The sequence below is a fragment of the Lagopus leucura genome, unplaced genomic scaffold (assembly GCF_019238085.1).
Source record: "Lagopus leucura isolate 7727_CA_CO unplaced genomic scaffold, USGS_WTPT01 Super-Scaffold_100009, whole genome shotgun sequence".
In the NCBI taxonomy this organism is placed as follows: domain Eukaryota; kingdom Metazoa; phylum Chordata; class Aves; order Galliformes; family Phasianidae; genus Lagopus; species Lagopus leucura.
In genome coordinates, this window is record NW_024962266.1 from 28649567 (window position 1) to 28655724 (window position 6158).

Below are 6158 nucleotides of genomic sequence, written 5' to 3' on the forward strand. Positions count from 1 at the left end.
GTTATAGTTCATGGCAATTGACAAACTCCCATCTTCATATTAGTTCTGAGAGCCTGGAAGCAGACATACTCAGTACATCTCACCTTTCTGTTTTTTATTACTTTTTAATCACAGTCCCCTCAACCAGGATCAGAGCCCATAGAAATGAAGCCTTTATCCAAAGCCTGTATTGCAGTTCAGAGAGCAATTCGGGCCCAGCTGGCCTGCAGCAGCCACACTTCTCACATCTGTCTTCGAGTCTGCTAGCAAACAGCTTTCCCACTGCCATGTTTAATAGGTACAAGGCTCCACCTTGCTGTGTTTTTGTAACGGGGAAATGCCTCTGTGTGAACTGATAGCAAACCTCCCAGTCAAGAGCTTTTATGTAACACCGCTCATTTTTCCTTGTGTGCCATCATTCAGAACTGAAAAACATTTGCAAAGGCATAACTAGTTCATGCGGCGATTTCCTCACTGCGTGTGAGGAAACAAAGGCTTCTCATCCTGCACGAGCAAACACATCATGCCCACTTGTGCCCAGAACTCCATGCTCACACAACACATACACACTGCTGCTCCCAGGCTGCAGCACACCTCCATGAGGCACAGCCAGCACTCACAGCACTGCCCTGCAGCTGCACTGTGCTCCCATCGCAGCAGTACCAGCCACAACCCCGAGGAGCTGTGAGCACCCAGCAGCCCTTCCTCAGTTCTGTACTTCACAGCAAGTGCTTGGACAAAGGCTTAACTCGACCTGAAGATATCTCACCCTTTCCACACATACCTAATTCTTTTGCTAGACTCATGTGTAATGTAAAACCAATTAACTGAAAAAGCCTTACACTGAAGAAAAACAAATGAGTCTTCCTTGACCCTGTAATTATGACCACACTATCCAGAAAAACAACGCAGTATTGACCACGAACTCAGCCTGACCTGTTGAACTGCTAACACAATGTATTCACAGCACTCTTTCCAGAGTCACTCTGCACAGGGATGTTGTGACAGTGCTCACACAGCAGCAAGCTGTGCTTAACAGAACCATGCACCTCACCCTGGCATCCAGATGCTTTGTTGTAGGCTTCTACTATAAACGTTTACATGTTTTTCCTTAGGGTAAACTAAAGGAATAATTTTCTTAGCCAAAATAATACTTTAGAAGATATAGATTTCATACAAGATGTGTACAAGGAAGAGCTCCTCTCCTGCGAGACATCCTCATTTGTTAACATCACTTTGACAGCCTCATTCCTGAGCGCAACAGTCTGAAGAGGTAGATGCTAAGCAGTGCTATAATTAGCATGTAATGTGTTCTCAACTTCCCACTCCAAAACAACGAGATGAAAAAGCTGCTGGCTAGGCAGAAGGGATAGTAGGGTTCCCAGCCACAGTGCAGGTCTCCCCTGGAATTGGGGGGACACGGGTGGGAATTCACAGGCTCACAGCTGCTCCCCATCACCGACCAGCATCAAGCCTCAGTTCTAGGCTGCTCAAATAAGGCTGATATCCAAACACAGGCATCCTATGTTGTTTGAAAGCTGATGACTTGAAACTGCAGGAAGCCAAGTGGCTCCGCTGCCCACAGAGCCTTCAGGCCACATCCCTGTGCAAGCTGCATGCCAGCCTGTAGCTGTTATGTGCAGAACATTGACCTTTAAGCTCATCATTGTTTAGTTGTGTAGGAGAAAAATGGACTTTCCTCCACACGCCTCACCAATAAGCTCTGCTGGAAAGGAGACAAGAAAGTTTGAACTTCTTGGGCACTAATACTCACCGGAATTTTCTATTGTGCCACTTAAAAGTAAGAGTGAGCCATGAATACAGTGGCATATCGCATTCATTTTATCATAAATACATCAATCTCTATGTATTTCATGCTAATTAGGAAAATTAAGTGAGGTAGCCTATGAACGGCATCAGGCGAAAATCCAAAGAGCAGCGGCACACCACGTTTGAGGAAGGCCATGTTCTACACCAGCATTGCAGAGCAGGAGTCCTTTGGGGCACTGCCTGAGGTCCTGGAAGCACTCCTTGTGATGCACCGTGGTCTCCTAAATTACTTCTGCCATTAAGCTCAGACCACTATATTAGATTTCCGTTGTTCAAAACAAAGGCTTCTTTTTGTTGGCTTTGCTCCTACAGTTATTAGATTAAGCAGGTCATTAAGAAGTAGTTTACCAGGGTTTCTTGTAGATGTGATTCGATAGGAATAAACCCAGCAGATTTTTGAATCCATTTAGAAAGGAAAAAAATGCACATGGCATTTGACAGCTCTACATTGGAACTGAGAATTTGACCCATGGGTTCGTGGCACACTGCTCCTGGAACACCCCACTGCTTAATGGCTACAGAAAGCAAGGGCTCTTCTCTGCTAGCAGCTAACTTGCCTTTGGTTTTGTTTCTGTAAGTAACAAGTTGAGCACAGGATACATTTACTGTAAAATAGCAGATTCACCTTTTCTGAAACAGTTTTCCTTTGGTTGGAAGCAATTATTAAGGGGTCTCCGGTGTGCACTGGGCTGACACCAAAGCCACAGCTGTGCCCTGCCCCCCTTCCCAGCTACCATTAAAGCAATGCTCCAGAGAGACAGGATAGAAACTAGGGAAAAAATTAAAGTAAAATGTTTATCTGCAACCACCACATGCTGCAGATAAATGTTTTTGGGCTGTTGTGGGCTTGAACTTCCACCAGAGCAAAGTTCCCCTTGCACAGCATCATCCTTTTATTATTCAATTAGAGCTTTGGCTAAGAATGGCTGCCCTTTCTATCTGTAAACTGAATAAGCTGTGCCCACTGAACTGTGCCCACTTCAGGAGTGACCCCCACCAACTGCCTGTGCTTTACACCAGGCTCGAGTGTCGGAGGTGCAGGGACCACAGCGTGCAAAGCATCACTGGGAGAGCAGAGCTGCTGCTTCTCATCCCCGTGGGCTTTGTTTCAGAGCTGTGGCAAATCTTCACAAAGACCAAGTAGCAGCACTGACCATCACTCTGCAGCTATCCCATGGGCCCTGAAGAGAAATCTTTGGATGCCAGCAACCAAGGAGCATGCACACACTGGGACAATAAGCTCGCTGCACACCTACACCCGGGACAAGCAATGTTTTCTCCCACTCAGAGCAGATTCCATGCTATTCTAGCATCTCACAGCCTTTGTAATAAACAATAGCATGCATCTGTCAGCAAGTGAAAGCTTAAGGAGAAACATCTGAAAGCAACCAGTTTAAGCCAAGGATTCTCACCCCTCCTGCTCTATCTACCCAGTGACGCGCAGCCACGAATACACGGGGATGTGGGGCTGCCAGCCTCCAGAGCCCCGATGCCATCACAGCCTCCAGGCAGAGAGCCCACACAGCCCTTCCCACACCACGGGCCTCTGCCCAGGGATCCCCCAGCCTGGGGAGCACCGTTTGCCCTTAGCGCTCTTTCACCATCTGCCAGAGGTAGATAACGCACAGACTTAACTTACAGCAAATGAGTTGTCAAAGCGTATCTCTCCCATCCCAAATGGGAGCATTCTGGAGGAAAGAATAAGCTAATTAGATATACGTACAAAACGTTTTTTGCGAGCTCTCTTTAGATGTAGATGATATCTCCCAGGTGGAAAACAGATTGCTCGTTTGTTCAGCCAGCTCGCTGAAGAACAAGTTCCTGACATTTTTGTTATTATTTTTATAGCTATATTCATGAAGTCTTGTGGTTGATAAGTAGGGCAATTTGCATCGCAGAGAGATACGTGGCACTCCACCCAACCCAGCAATGCAGCTTTAAGCACCGAAGGAAGCGGGACCCGGCGCGGTGACTGCAGGCCCCGCACCTCCAGCGCGCACCGCAGCCGCCGCTGCCTGGCAAAGCGCAGTCGTTAGAGACACTTGTGGCACCTTCAGCTCCTTTGTCTTCAATCACCGAGATGCCTGGCATTTCAAAAAGTCAAGTGGGGAGAATTAGACTCAGCTAAGAAAAATATCTCCGCACAGAGCTTGCAAATACCAGTTTGAATAGGAAGCACGCTCACAGGGAAGGGCAAAGCAGAAGCTGTTCGCCATTTGTTTCCATTATAAAAAGGAAGAGGACCGCAAGCACCGACCACCAAGGCAGAAAGACCTACCCGGGGGTGATCAGAGATGACAAACGCTTTTGTTAGGGGCAAAGTGCCGACACGCCTTCCTTGACCCCTCATTAGTGCCGGCTGGGGGTCCGGGAAGCCCCACACAACGGCCCAGCAAACCCCCCGGCTCTGTTGTAGCTACGAAAAACGTCACAGGAGGCAGCAGAAGGAAAAAAATAGTGTGCACAACATTTTAACCCAGCACCGTCCTGTTTTGTACTGAAATACATCAGCAACTGTGAATAAAAGACCAAGAATCCGCTTGTGCCCAATTCCAAATCAATTCTGAACACAAGCACTTGACATCAGTTATTTATCCTTTATGATGTGCACATAGCAGTGACTACACTGAGATTATAGCATACGCTTATGTGATTCTTGTACCATACATCACCTTAATTCAAACCAATATATCCTCAAGAACACCACCACATTAAATCAGGAGAGAAGCACACCAGTGCTCTTCCAGTCTTCCTAGAAACATAAAAAGTGCTTCAGCCAGTGTGTAAGGCCCTCCTTGTTTATGCAATGCAGTTTTGTTCCAAACCAACCTCAATCTTGCCTTTTTCCTTTAAATAAGCAGTGGTTTTCATTTCTCTTATATCTTCCATTCACAAACACACTGGTAAAATCTTCCTTCAAGCAAGGAAAAGGTAACTTTAACATTACTCATTACTTATAATTCTACTGAGCCTTTAGACCAGCCCAGCCAGCACAGGAAATAATAGAAACACGTACAGCACTTACCCTTGGGATATTTGGAGTAAGTTTTGTTACAGCCTTCTTTTCCACAGCACACTTTCTCCAGCATGAACACACACCTTCCCCCAGCAGCACAGCCTGTAGATAAATCCACCCCAGCACTGCTCCCCTCCAGCTGCAGGCCTGGCCCTAATGCTGATGTGCTGCACCTGGCCCAGGGACGTTCCCTGCTGCAAGAGGCACCTGCTGCTCAGAAAGGGGCAAGGAGCTGAGCAGGGAGGCTGTGGTTGAGGAGCAAGTTGGAGGGCAAGTGGCTGAGATGGCCAGCTTCTTTTAGGTGGTGCAATGGTGTAGCGACAGCTCTTTCTCTCAGTCCTTTGAGGAGGAAGAAGAGGAAGGGCAGGGGCCTGGCCAGCAGTGCAGGTTGTGTCTTGGGGGAGCAGCACAAAGAGGGCAGGAGCAAGTTGGGTGTGTAGGCACGTGAGGGGGTTAATTAGCAGCTGCTGATAGTTACCCTCTAATACTTATCCTGAGAAAATAACTGTTATTTAGGCACTCAGCGTGCATGGCAGTGACAGAATGGTTTTATCTTCTCCTTTGTGAGCTGATGGAAACATTACACAGATGTATTTCTGGAGCTAATTGGAACGATCCTGTTCTCTCAGCTGGCTTGCCTGGTTTAAATAAGCCTCCTATTAACTCAGTCATTTTCTTAATCCAGCACTAGACTTTTAAATACTGTTATTCCTAACGCAGCAATGACTTCAGTGTGAGTAACTCTGCTCCCTGGGCACATCCCTATATTGATAATGTGATTTAAGCCCTGATGCATACACCTCCAATACCCTGATATGCAATTTGAAAGGCTATTACTTAAGGGCTCGGGTCGCTGGGAAAATAATTCAGCTGCTGAAGGCACCTCCTCTAGCAGCAATGTGGTGCTGTGGCTCCGGCCTTGTGGGGGTTGCTGATCCCCTGCCCCAGGGATGCTGGCACCATCCTGCAGTTCTGTGATCCCCATCGCTGCATCTGTGGTTTTCAGAGGACTGAATTTTGTCTGTGCAAGATGTGAAATACCTGCGCCTTGTGTCTGCCATGCAAACAAACACCTCTGCAATGGGCTGATGGCTCTCTGGGCAGCAGCACTCGCATCCCTGCCAAGTCTCTCCTGCACAAAGAGGACTTCAGGAGCTGCTCTTCTCTGGATGAAGTGCAATGCAGGGTTTTCCAGGCTGCTCACCCACCTACAAAGCATTTTTCCTATTTTCTGCCTTCCTCATACAGCAAATAGGATGACCATGCAAATTAACAGATCGCCCCGTTCACTCTGTTACTCTGAGCAACATTTAATTAGTAGCAAGGCGTAGCC

The 6158-nt window shown here is 47.3% G+C and overlaps 1 long non-coding RNA gene across 1 annotated transcript in view; it reads right to left on the bottom strand.

Moving 5' to 3' along the window:
- The window catches only part of LOC122181477, a 20262-nt gene extending 15359 nt beyond the window's left edge, over positions 1-4903 (bottom strand). The window contains exon 1 of the long non-coding RNA XR_006179440.1: positions 4835-4903. This is a non-coding gene — a long non-coding RNA (uncharacterized LOC122181477). The remainder of the gene's footprint in view (positions 1-4834) is intronic.
- Positions 4904-6158: the final 1255 nt, after the last annotated feature.